Source organism: Pezoporus flaviventris, unplaced genomic scaffold (genome assembly GCF_033815535.1).
Source record: "Pezoporus flaviventris isolate CSIRO_AGI_PZ_B2104156 unplaced genomic scaffold, CSIRO_AGI_Pfla_v1 ptg000054l, whole genome shotgun sequence".
In the NCBI taxonomy this organism is placed as follows: domain Eukaryota; kingdom Metazoa; phylum Chordata; class Aves; order Psittaciformes; family Psittacidae; genus Pezoporus; species Pezoporus flaviventris.
The window spans coordinates 7,482,342-7,510,302 of NW_026892602.1; the positions used below are offsets into that span (position 1 = coordinate 7,482,342).

At 40.5% G+C, this 27,961-nt stretch overlaps 1 protein-coding gene across 3 annotated transcripts in view; it reads left to right on the plus strand.

The window, feature by feature from the left end:
* ZNF536 (zinc finger protein 536) overlaps positions 1 to 27,961 on the plus strand; it is a 348,533-nt gene that overhangs the window by 78,992 nt on the left and 241,580 nt on the right. The window lies entirely within an intron of this gene.

Consider the following 27,961-nt stretch of genomic DNA (forward strand, 5'->3'; position numbering starts at 1 on the left):
GTTTTGTCTTTTTTTTTTTTTCTTTCTATAGATTTTTATAAAAATTATCCCCCCAAAATCTGTAATTTCCTAAGAATACTGCAGCAATTCCACAACATGTCTGTGCCATAATTAAGGTTTTCTGTGATAAGATTTTCATTTTTTTTCAGGGGGTCATATCTCAGTTTTCAAAATATCACTGAGGCTTTCAATTAACTGGACTCTGTCCAGTTAAAAATTCTGTCTTGTGGTGAATATTTATCTTTTATTTGAAACGTGTTTGTTGAAATGTTAGCTGGAATACAGGAACAAATTACTGTAGGAGAGAGACACTACTTTTGAGTAGTTACTTGAAGGGTATTGCCAATGACTTTCCACTGGACTCTTTGAGGATGAAAACTCTGTAAACTGAGCTGACAAATCTGACTTGAAGCAGCTGCAGAGCTGCGTGTGGAATGAACTTCCTTGTTGGAGGTTCCACCAAGTAAAATTTTCTGCCAGCTAAGTGAATGTTATAATGTTTCAGTGAAAAAGAAAAATGATCTTTACCAAGCCTGCAGAGTAATTTTTGTCATCACCAATTTCTTAATGATTTTTGCATGCCTACTTAATGTGCATGTATGGCACTACAGTGACCTGAGAGATCATAATGGCTCCAGAGGAGCCATTGCAGGCTATTGGGCAAGTGATCTATGAATTAAAAATTCTTTAACAGTTTTGAAGAAGCTATTATGGTTTATTGTGTCAGTGACACCTGCCTTTTTAGTATGTGGACTTACTGTGTGCTCGTGCCACTTGCACAGGTCCTAGAAATTATGCTGTTCAGGAGAGGAGTGCTAGCGCGAGAAAGGGCTGAGCAGCAAACCAAAATCGCAGAGAGGCTGTGTCTGGATTTTGAAAATCTGAATTCTGAAAACGTCTCCACTGGAGTTCAGTGAGGGGTGCTTTTAGGGCTCTTGTTTAGCCTGCTAACAGCCCAAATTTCATTAAATCCTCCCTCCAAGTTTTAGCTTTTTACAAAGCTTGAAAGCGCATGCTGGGATTGGATTGCAGCCCATCTATAGCAGTTTCTGCCATGGGATTTATAAAGCTGCGATTTGCAAGGCCATGACTGGCAAAGCTCTGAATTCTGACCTTAAAACCAGCACCCCAAAGCTGTGCAGAATGTGCAGTCTTAGTTGCTGCTACAGATGAACACTGCACTCAACAATCTTTATGAATTTACTATTAGGTTGCAGCAATCGGAGAGCTTCCTTTTCTTTCCTATGTACTAATAAATCTCTGAAGAAGTGAATGGTTGAGATGTAAAATGATATGTGAATAGTTTGAATGTTCCCACCCAGAAATGAGGCTCGAATGGCACTCACCGTGGGAAGGAGAGATTGCATTAGGTTAGAGCTGTGGAAAGGATGCAGATGTCCACTAATGAAAGTGGGTTGTCCAACCACTGAGAAATGGGTGTTTTTATTTGGATAAAGACATGCAAACAGAAGTGTGATGGCTGTTCACACTGGACTTATGTCATAAACTCTTTCTCTCATGAGAATGTTGGTGTGTGCCTAGAACGCTTCCCTAAAATTTGGACCAAGAAGCACGGAATATACCTTGTGATGCGAAACTTTTGGCTAAATGAGACTCGATCATATAACTGCTGGTTTAAACAGTGTGATAGGAAGAGGGTGTATTACTGTTCAGCATTTTTTTTTGTGCTTTGTAGCAGGGAAATTTTGAACTCCAAGACTAGTGAGAATTGTGGATCAGCAGCAAAATACTTGCTCTGGTCTTGTGGGACAGAGGTTGGGAAAATGCCAGATGTTTATGCCCATAGGTTGAAAGTATATCCCTTCTGACTTGGAGGAGATGGCAATGTCTTGTGGCATGGCTTGTGTGAAGTCTTATGCAAGTCTGTTATCCTTACATTGTGGGAAGCTGCGAGCTTCCTTAGTGGTTCAGCTCAACAATTTGCTCCAGAAATGCTTTTTGTTCCACGATTTGCAGAACAATGAAGGAATCTGGGCGTTAGAATGGTCTGATTGAAAATAAGTTAGAAGTATTTCATGGAACTCTGAAGGTAGTCCAACCCTTGGTTCTAGCTATTGATTGAACACTGTTCTCTAATTGAACACATGGTCATATTGATGATTTCTTGTGATAAACAGGTTAATGTGGATCATCTTCTCAAAATTAATGTAAAATAGGAAAAAGAAGCACATTTTACATATGGATTAACATTTGCATTTATATTAAAAAAGTCTATAATTAAGGCATTTGGCTCTGAATTTCTTAAAAAAATATTTTGTTCATTAAAGAGGCCCTGATCCTCACACTGATGGTGTTTGAACATAAGTATAACCTTAAAATAAGACAAAAATGTCTGCTCCAAAAGAGGATTCATACACTATACAGACTCAGTGGAATATAGATTTCTAAATCTTTGGGTGCAATGCTTAGTAATATAAAATTCTTCAAGCACCTTATGCAGAGAGGTAGCCTCTTGGAAAACAGAGCTAAAGCAGGTGACTGTCCTTGTAGGTTTGTGTGGATTCATATGTACCCAGGACTAATGCCTCTTCCTGCTCATGTCCAGAGCTTCCAGGTTTTGCATAATGGATTTTGGGGCCAAACAGGATTCGGGAGCTCAGCCAGGTTCCTAATAGATATTGCAAGATGCTGCTCTTAGATGAGTACATTACTGTATATAGGTAGAAGTCCTGTTTAATCAGGACTGCGGCACTCCAGGAAATTCTAGAGTGATCATATAGGTAATTAATTTTCTTCCTGTTCAGCATTTGTGAGTCCTGTATTAGCCAATTGTGAAATATTTGGAAAACACATCATTGAAAGCAACATTTCACATTTCTATTTTCCCATAAGCATATTTAACTGTTAATGAAAGCCATGGGACTGAAAGCTGTTGAGACAGAATCTTATTCAGGAGACTAGAGCTGTAGTGCTCTCTGACTCATTTGATCCCCCTGTGTCTTCTTTGGGATTCAACCATTTTTAAAAGGAATTACAGATAGCAGTAGAAGAATAGCTTTTTTGCTGGCTATTCATTCCATGGTGTTTCAACATAGGGCACAGATTAATGTAATTTATTGTGTTGATTTTTGTTTTCTGGACATCTGCTCAATACACCCGAACTCCTTCTGTATAAGACTCTGAGGAGCCATCAGTTGGTGACAGAAAACATTGGGATAGATATTCACTGGTGACTTGGAGGTAAAACTCTTTATGCATTGGATCTCCAGTGCCCTGAGCTATCCAATTGTGTGTCAAATAACCCCAATGTGCCTTGTGTCAGATATTACTGATGTCACTATTGACATTGTGTCAAAAAATGTCATGCCTAATGTCTGTCACTGAAGAATGGTGGCAGAGTCAAAATTTTACAAAAAATCACTTATGGGCAGATAAGGAAAGTACCATGCGTCTTCCTCATTCCCCTCAAAGGGAACTAAGTAAACCGTGAGTGTCTTACTCAAATTTTCTTATGCAATGCACATTTCGTGTTGTGTATTTCTAGCTAAAGAGATTATAGATTTAAACTTCCTAAAAATATTGGTAAACAGGGGAAGTTACTCAAAACAAGTTTAAAATGACCCAAGTTAGCAGCACAGCTGTGGTTGGTGTAGAACAGCTCCATGAGTTCATCCAAGGAAGCAGAGAGCTTCAAACATACAAATGCCATGAGGCAGAAGATGCTGAGCCATCAGAAATGCCATGAAGAAAAGGGATTTGATTGGTCTCCTTACCCTTCTCTTATGTTTTTCTTTTTAATGTTAAAGCTTTTTAAAGCTTGAAACCCACAGTCATATATGATAAGATTCATTGGTTTTGTGAGAAAGTTTTATTATTATCATTCTAAACTGAAGTTTACTTCCATTATACTTTTCACCATGGCTTGATATGCCTGAGTCCCTCTGGGTTGTCTTACAGAATTCTACAATTTTAAGGGCAGCATCAACAATCTATATGGGATGCAAAAAAGAAATATTTACAAACAACACATTTTTTACTCCTATTTACAAAGAGACACATTGTCAAGTTTTTTATTCCCCTATGGTATATTTTAAAATACCCTGTGTCGTGGTTTAAACCCTAGCCAGACAGCTTGTTCACTCACTCCCAGTGAGTGCCGGACTGAAAGCAATCGAGGCCCGTGTCCCCCCCCCGGGGCTCTCCCCTTCCCTGCTCCCAGAGGGATGGGGAGGAGGATCGAAAGGGTGCAACTCCCACAGGCTGAGACAAGAACAGTCCAGCAACCAATGTACAACACAAATCACCACCGCTACCACCAACGACAACAATGATAGGAGAAAATAACAAGGGAAGAGAATACAATACCACCGGCCAAGAAACGAGTCCGACCCAGAAGCCCGTGTCCTTCTGGGTAACTCCCAGTTACCTGCCACCCCGGGCATGACGTGCTGTGGTATGGAATACCTCTTTGGCTAGCCTGGGTCAGGCGCCCCGTCTCTGCTTCCTCCTGGCTTCCCCTCCTCCCTGGCAGAGCATGAGCCTCACAAAGTCCTTGGTCAGGGTAAACATCACTTAGCAACAACCGAAAACATCAGCATCACCAACACTGTTCCCAGGCTGGAAGTCAAAACACAGCACTGCACCAGCTACCACGAAGGAGAAACATGGCTGCTACTGCTGAACCCAGGACATTATCCACCCCTTATTCCATACCATTCACGTCGTGCTCAGATCCCACATTTTCAATATACCATTGCTCTCCCACATCTATACATCCATATACACACAGACCAAGAGAAAGAGATAATTTTCTTAGTGCATGGACCAATCCCTATAATGCTGCTGAGTCCATTCAGTCTATGATGTCAGATTCCATCTCTTGTAACAATCTTTCAGGGCAGGAAAGGCTGTGTGCAGTATTGGATCGTTGCCTGCTGATGCTGGTCGTTCCTTTACTGCGGAACTCATCCGGTTCATCAAAGTTCATTCTCTGTTGGGATGATGGTTGGAGGAAAGTCAGGGCTAGTCACTGGTGACCTGAAGACATCTAGTTGATGGGCTATAAAAGTATTATACAGCAGGCAACAGCATACACTTAAGTTCATTGGCTGTTTTCCCCTAAAATCAAATCCCCTTAAGTACACATTGGACTTCCCCATCTTCCCGCATTACCCACCAAGTATATCCAGGTCCCTGAGCAAAAGCAATCCCATGAGCGGGTTTGCCTTTACCTGAAGCAGGAATAACCCAGACTGTCTTTCCCAGCAAATTCTTCATGTGCACCACAGGAACTTTATCCCCTTCTACAGTATGTAAAAGTTCTGACTGGGCTGGCCAGCCCTGTTGGCAGATCCTCTGGTGTTGACCAACCAGGTGGCCTTTGGTAAGTGTGTATCCCAATGCTTGAAAGTTCCCCCACCCATTGCTCTCAGTGTAGTTTTTAACAGCCCATTGTACCGTTCGATTTTCCCAGAGGCTGGTGCCTGGTAGGGGATGTGATATACCCACTCAATGCCATGCTCTTTGGCCCAAGTGTCTATAAGGTTGTTCCGGAAATGAGTCCCATTGTCTGACTCAGTTCTCTCAGGGGTGCCGTGTCACCACAAAATCTGTTTCCCAAGGCCCAGGATAGTGTTCCGGGCAGTGGCATGGGGCACAGTGCATGTTTCCAGCCACCCGGTGGTTGCTTCCACCATGGTAAGCACATGGCGCTTGCCTTGGCGGGTTGGTGGCAGTGTGATACAGTCAATCTGCCAGGCCTCCCCATATTTGTACTTCAGCCATCGTCCTCCATACCAAAGAGGCTTTAACCGTTTGGCTTGTTTAATTGCAGCATATGTTTCACAGTTGTGAAAAACCTGGGCAATAGTGATTGAGTCCACCCCTCGATCATGCGCCCATCTATATGTTGCATCTCTGCCCTGATGGCCTGAAGTGTCATGGGCCCACTGGGCCAAAAATAATTTACCCTTATGTTGCCAATCTAAGTCCATCTGAGCCACTTCAATCTTAGCCACTTTATCCACTTGTTGGTTGTTCTGGTGTTCCTCAGTGGCCTGACTCTTGGGTACATGGGCATCTACATGGTGTACCTTCACCACCAGGTTCTGCACCCGGGCAGTGATATCTTTCCAGTGCAGCAGCCCAGATGGGTTTACCCCTGTGTTACCAGTTGCTCCGCTTCCATTGCTTCAGCCACCCCCACAGGGCATTTGCCACCATCCATGAGTCAGTATAGACATAAAGTACTGGCCACTTTTCTCATTCAGCAATGTCCAGGACCAGCTGGATGCCTTTCACCTTGGCAAATTGACTTGATTCACCCTCTCCTTCAGCAGTTTCTGCAACTTGTCGTTGAGGACTCCATATAGCTGCCTTCCATCTCCGATGCTTTCCCACAATACGGCAAGACCCATCAGTAAACAAGGCATATTGCTTTTCACTTTCTGACAGTTTATTCTATGGTGGGGCCTCTTCAGCACCCATCACCTCCTCCCCTGGTGACATTCTGAAATCTACCTTCTGGCCAGTCCATGATGACTTCTAGAATGGCTGGACGACAGATTTCCTGTTTGAGCTTGCTGTGTAATTAGTGCAGCCCATTTACTCCATGTAGCATCGGTTGCATGATGTGTAGAGGAGACCCTGCCTTTCAACATCCAGCCCAGCACAGGCAACCGGGGTGCCAGGAGGAGCTGTGCTTCAGTGCCAATCACTTCTGAAGCAGCTCGAACCCCTTCATAGGCTGCCAGTGTCTCTTTCTCAGTTGGGGTATAGCTGGCCTCAGATCCTTTGTATCCCCGACTCCAAAAGCCAAGGGGTCGACCTCAAGTCTCCCCTGGAGCTTTCTGCCAGAGGCTCCAGGTAGAACTGTTCTCCCCAGCTGCAGTGTACAGTACATTTTTTACACTTGGCCTAGTCCAGACAGGTCCAAGGGCCACTGCATGAACTATCTCGCGTTTAATTTGTTCAAAGGCTTGTTGTTGCTCAGGGCCCCATTTAAAATCATTCTTCTTCCTGGTCACATGATAGAGAAGGCTTACAATCAAACTGTAATTTGGGATGTGCATTCTCCAGAACCCCACAACACCCAAAGCTTGCTTTTCTTTCTGATTAGTGGGTGGAGACATTGCTGTTATCCTGTTGATCATATCTGTGGGGATCTGGCGATGTCCATCCTGCCATTTCATTCCCCAAAAACTGAATCTCTCGTGCAGGTCCCTTGACCTTACTCTGTTTTACAGCAAAACTGGCTTTCAGCAAGATTTGGATTATTTTCCTCCCTTTCTCAAAGACTTCTTCCGCTGTATCGCCCCACACAATAATGTCATCAATGTATTGCAGGTGTTCCGGAGCTTGCCCCTGTTCCAGTGCAGTCTTGGATCAGTTCATGGCAAATGGTAGGGCTGTGTTTCCACCCCTGGGGCAGTCAGTTCCTAGTGTACTGGACGTCCCTCCAAGTAAAAGCGAACTGTGGCCTGCACTCTGCTGCCAAAGGAATTGAAAAAAATGCATTGGCAACATCAATCGTGGCATACCACTTGGCTGCCTTTGACTCTAGTTCATACTGAAGTTCTAGCATGTCCGGTACGGCAGCACTCAATGGTGGTGTGACTTCATTCAGGCCACAATAGTCTACTGTTAGTCTCCATTCTCCATTAGACTTTCACACTGGCCATATGGAGCTATTAAAGGGCAAGTGGGTCCTGCTGATCACTCCCTGACTCTCCAGTCTACGGATCAGCTGATGGATGGGAATCAGGGAGTCTCGGTTGGTGCGATATTGCCGCCGGTGCACTGTTGTGGTCACGATTGGCACTTGTTCTTTCAGCAACCCCACAACAGAAGGATCCTCTGAGAGGCCAGGCAAGGTGGACAGCTGCTCAATTTCCTCAGTCTCCAAAGCAGCAATACCAAAAGCCCATTGGTACCCTTTGGGGTCTTTGAAGTACTCTCTCTTGAGGTAGTCTATGCCAAGGATGCATGGAGCCTCTGGACCAGTCACAATAGGGTGCTTTTGCCATTCCCTCCCAGTCAGGCTGATTTCAGCCTCCAGCACAGTCAACTCTTGGGATCCTCCTGCCACTCCAGAAATATAGATGGGTTCCACCCCTTGACAGCTTGATGGCATCAGGGTAAACTGTGCACCGGTATCTACTAGAGCCTTACACTTCTGTGGGACTGATGTGCCAGGCCATCTGATCCACACAGTCCAGTAAATCCAAATGTCCCCTACCTCCACCTGGCTGGAGGCAGGGACCCTCTAATAGTGATCACAGCACTGGACACTTAAGTTAGCAGTCGAGGCCCGCCCACCCCCCCCCCCTTCGGGGGCTCTTTCCTTCCCCGCTCCTGGAGGAACAGGGAGGAGGATAGCCTAATTTGTCTTTTTTTTTTTTTTCTCCTGAGGATTTGAGTATTTTGTTTTCGGAAATATTTCTGAGACTCTCTGCTTCATGGAGTTAGAGGCTGTATCCTTTCACCTTCAGAGGCAACATCAGGCAGTTCTGCAGCTCTCAGGGTGGAATGAGGGTAGATTTAGATTAGATGGTAGGAAAAAGTTCTTCACCCTGGGGGTGGTGAGGCCCTGGCACAGGCTGCCCAGAGAAGCTGTGGCTGCCCCATCCCTGGCAGTGTTCAAGGCCAGGTTGGATGGGGCTTGGAGCAACCTGGTCTAGTGGAAGGTGTCCCTGCCTGTGGCAGGGTTGGAACTGGATGAGCATTAAGGTCCCTTCCAACCCAAACCATTCTGTGACTCTATGATGACTGTGGGCAACAGTATCTGCCAGGAGTTTTGCTTTGAGCAGACAACTTGAGTAATTCCAAAGTACTCAAATTAAGTAGCAGTAATAATAAAAAATAGTGGGCTTTAAAGCAACATTCTACTCTGCTCCTGAAGCAACTTCCTACAGTTTTCTCTAGTAGATGCCTCTTGTCGTCCTGAGAGCCTCTGGACTTGTGTGAAGTAGTGTTGCCTTCTGCTGTCCAGACGGTTTGTGTGATTTGTTAGAACCACAAGATCAAATGTTGTCAAGCAGTAAAGAAATGTTCAGAAACAGTGCTTGATGTATCTGTCAAAAGGCTGACATGTTGTGAGCTGGTTTAGTTTTGCACAGCATTCCATGAAGTGAAGGAGTCATATGCAGACAGTAAACACCCTAATGTCTGGGTCAACATACAGAATCAATTACTGCAAAGCAGTTGTACTTCAGTACCTGTATCGACGGCTGCTATTTTGGAGGCAGTGCTGAGAGCTGATGAAAATCCCAGTGCAGTGGGACTGTGAATCACCTTCTGCTGGAGTCCCATTTGGATTCTTGGATACATAACTATTTTAAGTGCTATGAATTTTTAATGTATATTATGTTTCTGAAACATTTTGCCTAAAATACAATAACAAAGAGAAAATAGGATGTTGGACTGTAGGAAAAATAAAATCCTTCAGCAGAAATACTCAGGAAGGTAACAAAAACATACATGCAAAACATTTGCCTGATTACCAATATAACTGTATTTAACAAACATAGAATTAATTACTTTTTTTTGGCTTCATTAAGTTAAATTAATTTTGAAAAATCTAGTTGTGGGCACTTTACCTCTAAAATACAATCTTTGTAAGTTCAGTGCTGCCACTATTTCTCAAATAACTGAAATCGCTTAGATGATATTTAAGAAGATTTTGTGTATAATGAATGGCTCATCCTACATTTAAACTCAGAGAATGGTGAAATGTGTTTGAAAGCCTGAATTATTACATCTGGACTCAGCAGCAGGTTGCCTTCAAAACCAAGAATCTTCAGAAGGTTTTCTGGGCTCTTTGGGTAATCTAGATTCTGTTTCTGGAAGACTCCTTCCCACTTCACACTTGCAGGCCTTCCCTGCTTTCAGTGGCTCGTGTTCCCTTACTCCTAGAGAGATCCTCTATTACAGCTTCTGCAAATATGCCATTTTGGGTTAATAAATAACATAGAAGTGTTTCCTGACCTAGTCTTGGCCTCCAAGTGCGAGGCAGAGAAAATGAAGGAAAAAGCTCAGCTCTACCTCTGTAGATCTCAGTTCCAAACTGAGTTGTGGAATGGAACTGAAAGGAAAGAGTTCTCCTTTTATCCTGTACAAATTTCAGACATTAAAATGTTCCATTTTGTTGGTCAAGATTGCTTAAACTCTTCTGTTTGAGTAAGTGATATATTTTTGGAGAGAGGTTCCTTTTGGCATCCGCTTGTGCTGATAAAGCTCTAGATTAAATGCTTGCTCCAATTAAAAAAGGAGAAAGGACAATAAAAAAGTGAGCTTCAGTAGGAGTGGGTGAGTGAATGTGCTCTATTAGAGTAACATAGTTGGATGCTCAGGATACTAATGATGTATGAAGCTAAATACCTGATCTACCTTACTCAGAGCCAGACCTGAATGTAATCCTTCCCCATTCAAGGGGAATGTCCAATTTCATCCCTCTGTAAAGTACCTGTGGGTTCTTTATTTTCCTTTTTAATTCTTTTCCTGAGCACTACTTTTATAACTCCTGGTGCCAGTTTGTTCATTCTTTCTTCCTCTACTTGCCCTCCATGGCAAAGACATGAACTCTGAATTTGTGTTAATTCTAAAAAGTAATTAATTCCCATTAAAAAATAATCAATTCCAATAAAAAGAGTTAATGGCTGGACTTGGTGTTTGATAAAATCCTTCGCATGGTAAAGTAACATGGCAAAGTTTAATATACAAATGTAATATGCTTCTGTCCATTTAAAGTTCTCTCTCACATTTAGAGGTTTACTAATGAGAATATCTGTGTAACAGCAATACTTTAATGGTATTTACTAACATAAATATTTGCTTTTTAGAAGCAATGTTAGATAAAATTCCTGAACTGCAGTCTAAGCAACTGAGTCTGAGGTAAGAAAACTGACCTTTGGGGAGGATCAACATCAGGAGAACAGAATTACCACTGTTTGCTACTTGTGCTATAGTGAGGGGGCTGGAGTGAGAGGATGGTGACCAATGCACATGGTGAACCCCGGGGAAAAGTTCTTCTTGTTATAATTGCATTGATAACAGAAATTATTTTACATGAATTTCAGTGTATCCTTATACACTCAGGGCAAACAGTTCAGCAAGGTCTTTGTGACAGATAAGGGAAAATAAATAGAAAGAGACCTTCATTTATATTAAATGTTAGGAGCTGCAAAACCTGTGTGGAAAAGAAGACTCTTGAGTTGGCCTTGTTCTAAATGCTGATGAAGTTACATTAGCCACAGCCCGAAAGCAGAACAAAAAATGTCGTCTTTGAGGCATCATCTTTTCCACATTAATTCTGCTTCTTCTCTGTCAAAGTATTTAGTTGCCAGCTATTATTCTCAAGTGTTTGCATTCAATATGCATCATAAAGTATTGTATCCATGTTACTGCAGTTGATAGTCAAGTGACGGTCCTGATATTTAACCAAAGCAGGTTTGATTGGGTGCACAGGTGACAGCAGTAGGCATGTGAACAGGTGAAGCTTCACCAGTCATTCCTCAACTGGAGGGCTCTTCCAGACTGTAGACAGATATACCAAAGCCTTCTAAATGAGTACACCTCCCACAACACAACAATTTGCCTGTTATATTCAGGTGAGTGTTGATAAGAGATTGGGGGAGGAATGGTCAGGCGGTAAAATTTGTTCGAGAGTGGGCTTGCAGTGGACATACAGAACAGAGATGAATTTTACTTCTGACAGCACTTCTCTTGTTTTAATTATTTTTAGTTTAAGGATTTCTTTGCAAGGGGTCTTATACTCTTTTTTTTTTTTTTTGTTTCCTTAGCAAAGTAGTCCTACTTAGCTTATTTATTTTTCAGCTTTAAAACATCAGCATTTTATAGATCTGAATTTCACAATGTGAAGATGATTGCTACGTACAATTTGCAAAATTGTGATTAACCAGCCCCTGTTTCGAGTCAGCTCTCCCTAATTCACAAAAGGCTTCCAAGAATAGTCTGCACAAAATTCAGTGTGCAAATTGTAGGGCAGATTTTTAGAGGGCAGTTTAAAGAATGAAGTCCTAAGGGTTTTATCTATATTTATATCTCTTGTTAAACCAAACTCTTATGTAAATGTTACAATCTGTAAATAACAAGCTGAGCAGCTTTCTTAAAGGAAAGATTGCATCCACATTTTTTGAGGTTTGGCAAAATTATTAACTTACACAATAGACTAATATACAAATATATTTGGAAGCAACTAACGCTAGCCTGTGTATTCATCTGTATTTTATGGATATTTAAAGGTTTAAGAATACACAGACCTTTCATTTTCCAGTAAAAATTATCTCAAATTGAAAAACACTGCCCTTAGTGATGGCTTGAAAAAAATGGAGATAGCTTTTGTATACTTTTACTTTTTATAGCCATTAATGTTGTAGTAAATCTTGTATTATTGTATACAGTCTAGATTATTCTTCATTCTTTTGCCTTTGGACAGGAAAGAAATTACTGGCTTCCATCAGTGTTATTGGCAATCCCCGTATTCTGACATCTGTTCCTTTCTAAACATTTTACCAACCTTGATGAAATGTAGTTTAGTGTTAGAAACTGACTTGAAGAAAAAATTGGATGATAAAAAAATAACATTGATTAAACACCAGAAGTAATTTACCAATGACTATCAATATTTTGATGGCCACTGCAGTTTATTTCAGAAAAGCCAGGCATCTTATAGAAATTTTAATCATATTTAATCTTTGAATTAGGCTGAATAAATGAATTCTCATATTTTAAACAGAAGGATGAGAGAATGATTTTGCTCAATTTTAATCAAACTCTTTGAGCTGTATTCCTGAGAATGTTTGGGGCATATTTTATTGAGGCCATGCAATGCACATCTCCCCAAATTAAAAACCTCAATATTTTTTAATACACAGTGGAGATGTCATTGGTGACTTTGTCCTTTTCATGGAGCTGTAACACCACAATGCCAGACCTAGGTTTGCTTGTGCTAGACCAAGTGCTGAAGTGGGGGAGTCCCGTAGGGCAGTCAAAGGGGCTTCAAACTACAGGGGTGGTGGCTCTCTGGTAAACCACCAGCTTTACGTACACGCCTTCTTTATTAACTGTGCTTCACTGAAGTAAAGCAAAGTAACGAAAGGCAAGTGTGCTTGTTTTCTCTCTGGTATCAAGTGTAGACCAATTATGGTGTGTCCTTCCCCACCCTGTGGAGTGGTGAGCTACAAGAGGACCCTTGCAAGAGGTTCTTAAGGGTTGGGGCAAAATAAGGGGTGAATGTTTCATTTCCAAGGATTGGAAGAAGCTAATTACATTGTGAAGGAGTAGGGTATGAATAATATCCTCTTGGGAAGGGAAGTGTGGGGGAAATATAGAGTGTGTGTTGTTATATTGGAAAAGGTAGACAAACAAGAGAATGGGAAGGTGTAATTTTTTTTTTTAGAAGCACTTAGCAGTCACAGTGGAGCTGTTGAAATTCATGGGATTTACTATGGACTGGTAATGTCTGGGAGCAGAGTGTGGACGATGCTAAACTATAAGACCCCTGTCCTATGGGTGCATTCTCCTTGAATGTTTTTCAGTGAGGCATAATACTTTAAAAAGGGGAGGAAGGCATATTTCTCCAGTATATATAAATGCGTGTAAATATATACGAACCACTGAGGAGAAAATGAAATTGCAGCTCTTCATGAATTCACTACCAAGATTTTCAAAGGTGGAATTACTCCTCTAGCATCAGGATCTTACAAGCCTCCAAAGCTAGTTTTGATTCCCTTACCTTTGAGAGTAACTTGAACCACTGAGGGTTCAAGGTAGTTGCTAGGCTATTTGAAATGAAGGGGATTTGAGAGATTTGTTTTCTCCATTTTGCAGAAAATTTTAATTTGAAGGAAAGTTTTCCTAACAGATCTGCTATAGAAACTCAGCATTTAATGTGAAAACAGTTTTCCTTTCATTTCCTGAAAGTCATGGGTGGTAGCAGAAACTGAGTGGTCTAGGTTAAAGTGGTGTGTAAACTGACAATTTTTGGATTCTAGTACTCTGTGCTAACCATAAAAAAAAAAAAATCACACATTTCACCCGGAGACCTCTCAGCATGTCTGATAAATTAATTCAAAGATGAATGAATTCTCACAGTTCCTTGCTGAGGATATTTAGTAAAGAAAGTAAACGTTATAGACAAAATGTCACTTTGGGAAGTGCGTTGTTTTTCTTAAAACTGATTTTTATTTTTTCTTTCTGGAAATCTGTTGGATTCAACTGTGTTTATATGGACCTACCAGGTGTACAGTATGGCAGTCAGGAGACTGTCCTGGGAAATGGGATGATCAAGTTCAGATGCATGCCATTCCTGAACCTGAGTGACTTCGAGTTAAAATATAAAACCAAGAATAAAACAATTGCTGAATTGGACAAAGGAACAGGATTTGGTTCTCCTCTGCTGTAACCACCAGGGAGACAAGAGATCTTGGCTCTGTCTTCTTCTGACAAACCAAAGTCAGCAACTAAAAATGGTTGTTTTAACACAGCTGTGTTTCATACACACCTTTGGAATAAATAAATAAAAAAAATAATCAATTTTCTCTCCCCTTCCCCTCTTCCCATCCCCCCCCTCCCCCCCCCCCAAAAAAAAAAAAGAAGCTAGGAATTAGAGAGGGAGGAAAGAAAATTGTCATTCTGTAGTCATATTTAGTGTCTCTTGTTCAAGGATGGGGAAATGGAGAGGAAGATTCAGTTGTCTGCCCTAGTGTCACACAGCTAAATCAGCAGGAGCCTGACATACGGTCCAGGAGTCCCAACTAACCTGGGTGATGTTATATTGGCAGGTGTCTGTCCTTCCTTTCAGACCTGGTAACCTCCTTGTACCACCACCTTGCAGGCTCCCTTTAACATATGGTTTCAAAGCTGTTGACGTTCACCTGCTTAGATATCTGCACAAACTACTAGTAGGAACTACATAAATATCTAACAGATGCACGCGTTCACCCTGGGATTAATGCATTCTGGGCTCAGACCCGTCAGCATCACACCCCTTCACAATCGCATTTTATTTTTTTCCCTTGCTCATGTGGTGTACACCTGTGACATGCTGGCACTGTACTTGCTTGCACGGAGAGCCCCTCAGGTTCAAAGCTATCCTTATATCTTTGTTCCCTTATGCATGAACCTTTTGAGGTTTTTCTCTCAGTGTTCAAAAGGCTTAAGCATAGCAATACATTTTTAGAACCTGTTCTGACCCTTTTTTGAATATGCTGAATATAAAAGCAGAAACAAAGCGAGGAGAACTAGATAAATAGATGCAGGGAGACATTGTAAGAGAAAAAAAAACAACCCCACAGCTCCTGAGCTTGCCAATATTACTTCACAAACCTGTAAACTAACAATAGACCACCACCCCACGCAGCTGGGTGTGCAAACCAAAGGTGTGATGAACGTCTGGGCTTTCCAAATGCAGCACAATAACAGGCACACCTGTGCTAAATAACTTCACATTGCTTTTATTTTCTTGCAATATTCACAGTCTTTCTCTTTTAGAAGTCTGTGTAGGGGTGAAAAAAAAAAAAAGGACTTCAGTTTTAGTTTCAGTTCTCAGTTCTCGGATTTATCTTCTGAGGTTCAGTGGGGCTGTTACAGAACCATGGGGATATACTTGCGCTAAACAAATGTAGGATTGGTCTTAAAATGGAAGAGAGATTGTTCATCTTCTGGACCCAGCTTGGCTAATGTACATTGGCTTTGGCTGTCTCCTTGCAGTTTAGTCCTGGCTTGTTTGCTTGCTTTTGTTTTTTTAAAAGCAGCTGATGCCGTGATAGCCAGTTACAATAGCTGAGAGGTTAAGAAAAATTCTAGTAGTCTGTAAATGTGTATCTTAAGGCGCATCACTGATTTCAAGTGATTAATATTCAATAATTCATGGTTGTTTAATGAAATGACACATCAAATCAGAAAAAGTAGAATAGAGATATTTTTGTAACTTAATTCTCACCACTGCAGAACCACGTAGTTACGACTGCTGCTATTATTATTTGGAGTCATAGATTAGTGTTAGTGTTACATGTGACTGTTAAATTTCAAGGATAAAGAAAAGATGGTTTTTGCTGCCAAGAATTTACCATACGATTCTGGACTATGAATCTAAGAATTATAAAGATAGACATCATTAGTAAAATCTAAGTATGCTTTTAGGTCAGTTTGTCAGCAGTGTAAATGGATCCAAGTGTTGCTTCAAAGGGCTAGTTAACCTTTTGTCCTTTAACGGTACTCCAGTCTGAGTTTCTCTTTCACCTACGCACCTACCGATTTATGTCCATAATTTCTATTAATTCTGAGCCTCTCTTTCTTACATTGTTACTTGAAATGGAAAATACTGGTTATAGTCCAAGAGAAAAATTTATAGCCTGTCACTGTAGCCTTGTGCTATTTCAATATAATAATACAAATGCATTCCCTCTTTGTGATAAGAGTATTTTTCCTTTTACTTTCTCATGTGATGTTCAGACCCCTTCCAGAATGACTTCGTCTCTGTCATCCCAGAGACTAAATGCTCAACAGGCCTTTAAAAATACTCTTTACAGTGATGGGAGCAGACTCACTGGTTCTCTGTTGCATTCAGACTGGGGCTGTGAGACGCAATTTTGATCTTGTATAGCTAAAAGCTGGGGCTTGTGCTACTTCCCTGTATAACCTTGGGAATATTTTCCTACATTTCCTATGGGAAACATGGCATGATCCAGTGTTGAGGAAGGTAAAAAAAGTTTTCCAGGCCAAATCATGCTCCTGTTGATGTGTCCAGTGAGAAGAAGATGGAACACAGCACTGCTGCACATTTTGGAAGTGAGGAGACCCACTGGACAAAATTTTCTTTTCAGTAATGAAGGGAAGATGGGAGTCTCATAGCAGTAATGTGGATTCCTCTAATTACCACTTCCAAGTTATTAGCATCTGGAGCCCTTTCTCCCTTTTCTATCTAGCAATTACAGAGTGGGATAGATTAAATCGTTGCAGAAGCTGTATGGTGGACTAAGTTTCTTGCTGTTGGCATTTGGTTGTTGGCTGAAATTGACACTTTCAGCTGAAGTTCAGGCTTTTTACCTGGCCTTGAATCCTTGGGCATTCTGTCCACAGAGAATGTGTATGCAAGTACCCCACAAAATTTATTTACTTCTCTGCTCCCTGCCCCCACCAAAGAAAAAGAAACACATCTTAAAAAGCCAAAGAAACCCATTCAGACACATGTCTTGCACATGAAGAATCATGTCTGTAGTAAAATGGGATCCATATGTGTGTCTTGGATGTGAGCATCAATGCTCAGTTTAGCTTTGCCCACATGCCAGGGCGTGTGCGCTGCTGCCGAAAGCAGAGACTTTTCTTGCTAAATCACACACAAAATTTGAACTCAGGGTTGCATTAGAGTCATAAGTTCATAGTTTTCTGTTGGTTCTTTCCCCATGTATAGTGTCCTTTGTTTACAACCCAAATCCTCTCAAGATTAAACTTTAAAAAGACTCCATGATTTAATGGACTTAGGATCAGATTCTAACCTCCAGCATGAAATGAGCCTGACTGGAGCACTCAACAGTAATAGAGGATTGTTTGCAGTTGTGAAGCAATGACCGCCAAACATTATTCAGAAAAAAAAAGGATGCTGGGACTAATTTTTTGCAGGGATGAAATACTCAGATGAATGTTAAACAACTTGAGTAACAACAGACGGTGACATACTCAAAAGGGTAAAAGAGAAATCAGTACCATTCCAATGCAGCATTGCACTTCCCCCCCCCCCACCCCTTCATCTAAAGAAATGTGCTAACTTGAAGCTATCTCCTGCATATGTCCTGCAGAAGGATCTGGACAGATGGAAAGTTGTCCTGCAAGAATCTGTTTGCAGTTTTAAAATTTATAAAGATAGTTTTCAGTTCATCTTCCAAGTTTTGGGCTTGTTTATGCTTATACATTAATTTTATTCCTTCCTTTCACTTTTCGCCAAATTAGAACAATCTTGGAAGTCTAAGATAAAATCCTTGCTATTGCTCAGGTACTTTGCACTCTGCTAGTAGTGGAAAGCATCTGTGACTTCACTGGCCTCCAGAGGATTTGAAATACCATCTCTAAGTCAGTCCTAAGTAAGTATGGCAGTAGTAATCCCATCTCCTTCTTCTCTGAGGACGTACTTGGAGTAGGGGACACCCTGTCACCATCAGATCAGTTCTCTGCTGAATACAGGTGAAAAGGATTAATTGGCTTGGGAACAGTTCTGAAACTTGTTCTACCATTCACCTCATTGTTAGCTGGGTCGTCTGAAGATTATTTTGGAGACCAGCGATATTTTGCATCACAGTTCAGTTACTTTCAGGGAATGGAAAGTGAGGTTCAGATTTTCAATATGAAAAGATCCTTCCTGTGTCTGCACAGAATTTAGCCAGCTTGGGGGTACTAATGCTCTGTAATACAAATAAAGCAAATTTTAAAGTAAGGAATGTTTCAAGAAAAAGGGAAGGGAGAAGAGATGCCTTGATGGTATTTATTTTCTTGCTGCTTTTTCTTGTCATGATGGCCTTGTTCCTGAAAGATGGAGCAAGGTGCTTGCTACCAGCCTTTCATTATATAGAAACTTTTGTGCCCTCCTACTGGGGCTAGGTGATCAATAATTTTGTAAAGAAAATGGAGTGGGTTGTTTCTGTTGTTTTGTTTTGGGGTTTTTTTTGCTTTTTTTTTTCCTCCCCCAAAGCTGTGTTTTCTTTCTATTTATAATTATCTCCACATAAATCTTCAATTTCAAATTTCAGACTGGACACACATGCACACTGACTTGCATGTAAAAGATCTGTGACAGGAGTCACATGGCATTTCTATATCGTAATTATTCTCTGAATCAGGCCCAGAGTTCTTGGAAGATCCCAAAAACCTACAAAAAGCTGGTTTGAGTTTACCTATGGGACTCAGAACTCACCTCAGGTTTTTATGTCATCAATAATACTTTTTTCCTTTTTTTTTAAAAAAAAAAAAAACAAAATGGGGAGGGAATTGCCTTTACTATCTTGTTGTCTTAGTTTCGTATTAGAGAGTTGTTTCTTAAAACAGCAGACCAATAAAAGAAATGCCATCAGCTGGAAATCTAGTCTATGTTAGTATTTCCATGAGTTGCTGCATCTTCCCCTGAATGTTCTTGTTAAGTTTTGTGGTTTAACAATCATATTTCTCAGATTCTTAAAGCGGAGTGTGTTTTACTCATCTGTTGCATAAGAAATCCATGTAAAGATAAGATGGTTTTGATTTTCAGAGGGGAAATGGTTAAGCTGGTTTTACCAAGGTGCTATTGTTTGCAGAAAGTAAACTTATTAAATACATAGAAATAGCTTCACTTTCTATCAAGTGACCTGAATATCTTATCTCTACAAATGTTATTTAAGGAATGCAGACAGATTTTTCATCTCTAAGTGGATCTTTTAAAATCTTGTCATAGCTCCATGAGAAATCCATACTTCTATACCTTAACAATCTTGAACAGTAGCTCCCAGGGAGTTTCATAGACTGTGCACTATGTCAGGACTATGACTGTAAAAAGGCACCTGAAAATAAGGCTAAAATAGATCAATCTAAGTTTTCACTTGGCCAAGAAATAAGAAATATTATGACTGCTCAAAAGCCAGACCTTGCGAGAGCTTCAGGTAGGAGGTCCTTTTGTTTTGATAAGTATGTGCCTTCTTTGCAAGCATGTTACCCTTTCAGCTGACATGTAAACTCACATACATTTCTTTAGAAATATAAAAATCATGTTTGCAAGATTGCACATATGAAAACTTGGGTTCATATCTTCATATAGATGCTAGCAGCCATCATGTTGTGAGCCAGCAGGACCTGTGTGCCAGTTCAGAGCATCACACTGTTTCTGCCACACAGCCCCGGCACTGCGGAGGCGACCCAGGCTCCATCAGCAAATCGGTGGCTAATAAAGACAGGCAGCAACAGCAGCAGCAGTGTTGGCCTTCTCCACAGCAGGGTACCACAGATGTTTCAGATAACAAAGTGAGCTTCGCTGACAGAACATGTGTGTAATATATAAAATAATGCGATCCAAAAGAGGAGGGGGTTGAAGAAAGAGCACTCCAATCCACCCATGTAAAAAATGTTTTTTATTTATAAGTGAGTAACCGAATATAAATGTTGCCTGCTTCCATAGAAGTAAAAAAATATCAGGCTGATGTGGATGAGACACTTTGCGTGGTTTCTAGTGAAACAGACTATATATCAGAAACTTTTTCTTGTCCTTAGAGTGGGTCCAGGTCTTCAGCTTGAGCAAATCCATGCAGTTGTACTGTATAGCAATTATACTTTTTTACCTTCCCCTCTGATCTGACCGTGCTATGGTTGGGGAAGATCATTGCCAGATCTTCCTGTGTAACACTGTGTAAGGCTGAACTGCTTTTGTACAGTACCAGCTCTACCAAACACTTGAGACCCTGATGAGTTCTGCAGGGTGGACCTGAAGAAACAGGAATATGCAGTGGCGACCCACAACTACCAGGAAAAACCCTCCATGTTCTCAAGTAAGATAATTTTCTGGGAACTCGAGGAATTACAGCAGAAATCCCCATTTTTGTGATATAATAGGCTTACCCTCTACTGTTCAAATGTCCCAAAGTAGTAAGGCCAACTTCATAGTCGAGGCATCCTTGGGTGATGGAGACTTTCACAGACCTTTCCTGCACTAGTCCCAAGGGGGTGAACAAGGAGCATGAATGGGGCCACTGAGTGCCACTGGTAGGGGGATGGTACTGCAGAGTAAGGGTACCGTACGACTGCACGTGTGGGCAGCCAAACAAGGGTTTACAAACAGGATCAGAAGAAAACCCAGGATGCCTGGTTAGCCCCATATGTGTCTTCTCCGTGCCTGCAGAGCACTACCAGCCCTTGTAAGCCATAAGCAAGGGCCGCCCATGAGTGTGCAACTTGTTAGCCTCCTTTTGAAGAATAACAGACAATGGGATTCAGTGTGATGGAACAGGAAACTCCCATCAGAGCCTAATAAATGTTTCCTTCTAAAATGGGGAGATGCTTATGTGCATCCAGATATAAAGTGAAAGTAAGACAGCCCCCAGAGGAATTACTGAGGTAATAAATGTACTTACTAGGGCAGTGTGTGCCAGAGCGAGATAGAAATGGGCTAAGACCAGAAGAAAATTAGAACCTCAAGTGCAAGCTGAAGCTCAGTGGTCAGATGAAATTCAACCCTTTCCTCTGAGAAAAAGAGTATATCTCCTGATGACTGACTCACTCGATTATCCAGGATTGGCGTGGCCAATGAAAAGAACAACAGTGCATGATTTCTGCCATCTGTCCTGTTTTAAGAAGTAAAATACTAACATAGAATATGGTAACCATCTGAAAGAGGATTTTGCTTTCTACATAGCGCATACACATTATGTACAGCTTGTGCTGTTGCAGCTACGCCACTATGATGAGTCAGGGTCTATCAGGGTCTGCTCGGGTGTCAGATACTGTGGTGTACAGCTCAATGTTCCAAGGTTCCTAAGGTTCTTTCAGACCAGCTACTGGGCATGTGGTTTGGCCAAGCACTGTGCTCCTCTCCATGCATTTGTGTATTTTTATTTTGTTCAGAACAGTCATCTATGAGATCACAGTAAAATCAGAGATGAATGACCTACTGTAGACATTTCTGAAGCTGATATATAACTAGAGCCTAGGAAAATTGATCTGAAGATCTTGTGGCCAAATATATGTTGTGGCCTCTTTATCAAGGTTTATATTTTCAGTGGTTCACTAAAGCACAACATGTAAAAGCTGGAGTTCTATACTACATTCCGTAACTGAAGAAAGTAAAAGAATTCCCGATTATTTTTTTTTAATTAATAATTTTTTTTCACCTCTGAGCTGAGCCTTATAATTGAGATCCACCTTGAATATGCCAAGGTCAGAATTCAAGACACAGAATATTCTCATCAAGCTGCCCACCAAGATACCTTTATTCAACCAAATTGGAAAACTTGTGTGCAACTCAAAAGATCAGAATAGAATCCTTATTGAGCAAGGTTAGGAGGGATAGAAGCAATCGGCTTATATAGAGTATTTTTACTTCATAGGAATGGGGTTCTGATTGCTGAAAATGTATCCTTTGCATGAAGTACAGGCATAATCCTATGCCTAATTTGCCTTTTGAGTAAAAGTATGCTTAATGGCAATTTCAGGGGAAAAAAAAATCTATTTAAAGCCTGTTGAGCAGAATATCCACTTACAGAGGGAAACTATACGTGAATAATGTTAATGGAGTTCTGTTTTGTGAAATGCATAGGACAACTAATAGAATCAAGCTACTATAACACTGGATGATTAAATTACATTTAAGAGAGTTCCTAATTTATGAACTTTAAAAATAGTTTTAGAACTGCTTTGTAAATCCTAGACCTTCTTCATAAAAAAGTTTTTAGGAATCTTGACTCTCACTTTAGATTATGGTCAGAGGACCTTTTGTGCTATTGTACGTCAGCAGTTCCATTAAAATATTTAAGTAGGCTAATTACTGGAAGAAAAAAATTCTCTCTGGAGAAAATTATTATACCTGTTTATTAGTGTGGGAGAAGTTCTTAATCTGGGAGTAAATCCTGAACAACAGCAGTGAACAATGACCAGAACCAGGACCTCCTCAGAAAAGGGAATTAAGCCCTATAGATACCAGTTGAGTACTTTTCCTCAAAATAGTAGTTTCTTAAAAAAAGTAGAAGTTTGTGTGCAGCTTTCAGCAATCACTGACATACTATGTACTCCCATCATTTTTTCCCTCCCATTTAAATTTACTGTGTCTGTTTATTGCTGTTAAACTCTTTGATTCAGTGTTATCTTCAGCAGAGAAACCCCACAGATTTACTGCACACTTTGTTAAAACTGTTTGGGTTTTTATCAGTTTTAAAGAGGTTGCTCTTTCAGACATTTGATGCTGATTTTGCACTGTAGCATTCAGGAAAGTAAAGAGAATTTGAGAGCCCTTCTATGTAGCATTGGGTGCTATAGAGAGATTCTGAGTACAAATTCCCTTCTGAAACTCTGGTAAGTTTTACATCATTCCTTAAAACATCCTACAATTTTGTTAGCTTTGGTGCCAGGGGGTTATGCCTGCTGTGGTGTCATTTATTGCTCATCTTAAAGAAGGCAGAGAACAAAGGTGGAATAAGTTGCTTACCTTCTGGATCAGCCAGATGTTATTATTCAGTGGTATATAGGAATTTAAGGCACCAATTCTTAAGAGTGAGAGGTGCAGGAGAGGGACTGCAACGCTGCTAGAAGGAGTCAATTCCTTGCAGTATCCCAACTGCCAGTGCACTGGTGCATCACACTGTCTTATATGTGGCTTTTGCCTGCTGGGTGCAATGGAGCTCATGCTTCCAGAGAGCTGCAAATGGAAATGGCTAGTTTAAGAATGTGATCATTTGATAGATATATATATATATATATATATATATATATATATATTTTTTTTTTTTTTTTTATTTTTTTTTTTTTTTCAATCAATTTAGCAAGAAAGACCCTAATGCTTCATAGGTCTGTCTTGTTCACTACGAAAGTGCTGTGCTGTAGCTTGGCCTGAGTTCTTGTTGAGGTCACCTCAAAATTATTAGGGCTGAAGAGTCAAGAGCTGAAAGTGTGTGCACAGCTATGGAACAGACTCAAAAAAGGCAGTGAGATTTCTGTGGTCAATCATATGGCTCTGTACTTTATAATGTAAAGTTAAAACTGTATTGTTTTACAGAGGAGCTCCATTATAGGTCAGTCCTTGTCTTAACCAGCCACTTGAAAGTGGCCCCACTTGACTCCCAACACAATTTACTGTGACTGTTAGTTAAGGGCTGTTTCTGCTATGTCTGTGGTGTTTGCATTCCATATGGTGGTTGCTTAAGGCTGATCTAAAAGTAAACAAGTACAGGGTTTCAGTCACACAAAGGTATGGGACTCAGTCTATAAAGAAGTTCAGTGCAAGGGAGGAGCTCTGTCTACAACAAATATACTAGCAATTGGAGACTAGGCCTCACTTTTGTCATTTTTGTTGTTTCATGGTTCATCATCATCTCAAAGTAAGCCTATTTTTGTTGGGATTTTTTTGGCTATTTTTTTTGTTCTTGGTTATGGTTTTTTGTGTGTATGTCTGTGGTGGTTTTTTTTTTTTTTTTTTTTTATTTTACTTTATGACTGCTTTTCTGAAAATGAAATGACTGCACTATCCTGTGCGTTCAGTATTTGCAACAAGGAGAGATTCTGGCTTTGCCCCAAACTGTGTACAGTCTGGATACTTTTACAGTGAACATCTCTGGAGCAGTGAGGAACATTTTTGTGAGGATGACAGAGAATGTCAGGCTAAAGCATTATAAATAATTTATAATCCTCAGATAATTGTCCTGTGAAAGTTTCCAGTGCTCCCAGTTTCTTCCTACCACCCCTATTTTCAGCTATCATTTATAGACTCTTGACTTAATATTGTTAATTGCATAGTAAACAGAACAATATTGTTTGCCCCAAGACAGATTACCATTTCTTATTACAGAATTCACATAGACCACAAATCATTGATACCATCTCCACCAGTTATAATAAAGTTTATCTTCAATCTGATAAAAAGCATGTACTGTTGCTCTTATTGTAAATGGTTTAAAACCATGCTTTTTTAAAAGCTGGGTAGTTCATTGAAGTTACAATTCTGCATTTGCCCTAGCAAAGAGAGGTGGGAGTTGTGGACATACATGGTCCGATTTCCAAGCATGACACTGTGGGTACAGTGTGTGCAGTTGCACTTGGCAACTGATGAACCTCTTACCATTGCCACCTAAACAGTAAGTCCTACTATCCTGCATTTATCGGTATCTGTGCTTGAACCCATTGTTCAGTGCGTTATGTACTTGCATCTTTAGCTTACTCATAATTTAAGTGCATTTAGATGCTGTAAGGTTTATCTCTTCGGTTCAAGTTGCAGGGATTCTTAGTGAGCTGAAAGGTTCTGCGTCAGTCCCCAAGACAAGTAGTTAAACCTGTACCACTGTGAGCACAGCCACCAAGTCACAGAATTGCAGACTGTTTTGGGTTGGAAGGGACCTTAAAGCTCATCCAGTTCCAACCCCTTGCCATAGCCAGGGACACCTTCCACTAGAGCAGGTTGCTCCAAGCCCCATCCAGCCTGGCCTTGAACACTGCCAAGGATGGGGCAGCCACAGCTTCTCTGGGCAATGCATCACCCCCATAGTCCTGGCTGAAAACCACCTTTCAAGTGTTCTGAACAAAACCTCTTCCGGCAATGCATTTCCAATCCTCCCTGGTGAATTTAGGCACTCTTGGGGGATATTTTTTTAGCCCTACACGTTTTTGTGTCATAAGTTCTACAACAGAAGCATCTGGGTCATTGCGTAAGTATTATTAAAGACAAGACTGGCCTAAATGTTATTGGTCACTGCTGAATTTTGCATTTTGCTACCACTTTCTTGTGATCAGGCTCAGCCAGCAAGATCAGCTCTAAATATAAACTTTCTCAAAGCCTAGATGTGCTGCTTATGCGGGGTAGTGCTAGTTTGGGAAGAAGTCCTAAAATTTGGAAATTTGGATTTTTTTTTTTCTTTTTGAAGTTTAGGGACTTTATAAGACAACTGAAAATATTTTACAAGTCCATCAGGGTGTGTGAAGTTGTGATTGAATCAGGTTCTAGTGTAATTCTGTGGGGAAACAAGGATTCAGCAGGATCCTTTCAGAGTTGAACCCCAAACTCATTAAAATATTACAATAAAGTAATTAATGCACATGGCCACTAGACACTCTTAAAATGTAAATTTCACAGCTGTAAGAAATTAGATTTGTTTAAAAATAACAGAAGGCTCAAGTACAAATTACGGAGTAAAAGCCTATAAAATTTCAAACTTGGTTTTAAGGCACAACCATTTATTTTTTTATTTTTTTATTTTAACTAGATCCTTTACTTCAATGCTAGCATATAGCAACTGAATTCCTTGTCTGCCTTTTCCCTTGGAAGCTGAGGTATAGTCAGGTTTTTGTCTGGCACAAGTGTAATTTGACCAATTTGAGTAGTTTCTAGAAATCAATGCCCGTCTGACCACCCTCCTCCAAATCAATCTGTGGAAAAGAGACTAAGAATCATAGAATCATAGAGTGGCTTGGGTTGGAAGGGACCTTAAAGCTCATCCACTTCCAATTCCTGCCACGGGCAGGGGCACCTTCCCCAAGACCAGGTTGCTCCAAGCCCCGTCCAACCTGGCCTTGAACATTGTCAGGGATGGGGCAGCCACAGCTTCTCTGGGCAACCTGTGCCAGTGCCTCAGTACCCTCACAGTAAAGAACTTCTTCCTAATATCCAAATCTACCTTCTTTCAGTTTAAAACCATTCCCCCTTGTTGTGTCATTACAGACCCTTGTAAAACATCCCTCTTCCAGTTTCTTGTAGCCCCTTTGGTATTGGAAGACTGCCCTAAGGTTTCCCCTGAGCCTTCTCTCTTCTTCTCTAGCCCAGCTCTCTCAGCCTGTCTTCATAGGAGAGGAATAGTAAGGACAAAATAAAAGCTGCTCCAAAGTTCAGGACTGATGAAGCCAACTGGATTTTGCAAGGGATGTAATGTACATCTTTTCAGTGTAGAGGCCTAATTTCAAATTCTCCGGCACTTTCTCACCCGTTGTGTTTACAAACATGGGTCGTACTATAATGCAAGAAAAGGCTTTGACTAACAAACGTCCAGCAGCAAATTTCAATCTGTTTACATTTGAAACGATGCTGAAATCTAGGGCTCCACAATGGCTTCTTGGCACACCAGCTTTAGCAGAGTACTGACATGGTTGAAGGAAGGAATTCTGGTCAGAATATATTCCATATGAATCTTGTTGGAGATCCATTTCTAAATGTATGCTACGTGCTTAACTATTAAAAAGTTCAGATTATGACCCCTCTAATGTTATTTTAATGCTAGTTTTTAAAATGTAATTATGAATCAAATTACATTTGAGATCTGAAGCTGACAGTAGTGAGCTGTAACACTCCAAGAGCTGCTTTAAAAATAACCCCTCTCAAACTTTATTAGTGATTTCAGAAAGAGGAGTGCAAGTGGACTGGTCAGATTCATCACACTGTTTTTGTCTGAGACAGGGCAACTTGCAAAATGTCAGCTGTTTTCTGGGTTACACAGATGTAACGTAGAATCTTTCACCTTTACCTGGAAACTGCACTTCTCAAGTTTTAGTTTCTTTGAGCTTAAGCAGAAGGCAGGAGCTCATCTGAACTCTATTTCCTGCTTTCTTTTTTCATTCTTTATCAAATTTCTCTAAAAATTCAGATTTCTAAAAACTGAACAGCAACAAAAAAAAAAAAAAGAAAAACCCAGCTAAAAAAAAACAACACCAAAACCCAGCTAAACTGCAGGCCATCATTTGGCCAAGTGCAAAATGTTAGGTCAATCATAGGAAATAAATGCACTCAAGACTGTCATTGTGTTGGCCAATGGCATCTGCTCACCTGGGTGAAGGTATGTATGCATTTGGACAAAAGGGCTGGAAAACCCTAGAACTATAAATAACTATGTAGTTTTTTTTCCTTTTCTTTTAGAAATGTAAATGTCTGCATGAGACAATCCTGTAACTGGCCTAAAACGGAACTAACTCAGAAAGACAGTGAATTAAAATCTGTATAGAATTAAAATTTCCATTTATGTAGCTGTAGTTTATGGAGGGAAGGAAGAATCACTAAGTAAGTAAATCTGAACCACAACTCTTAGTGGCTCCTCAGATACTTTTTTGAGTTTTTCTTTTCTTGTGAGTGTGGAAAGTAGGTATTCAGAATTCAGTATTCAGAACTCCTCAGTGAATAATACATTTTAAAAATCTGTATTTGTAAAGTTTTTTGTTGAGATTATTTATAAATTCAGATTCATAGCTGGTTACCTAAATCATGTTATTTCTTCTGTTCCCTCATGGCCTGAGTTACGTATTTACTTGATTCAATACATAATGTAAATTGTGAGTATTACAGATG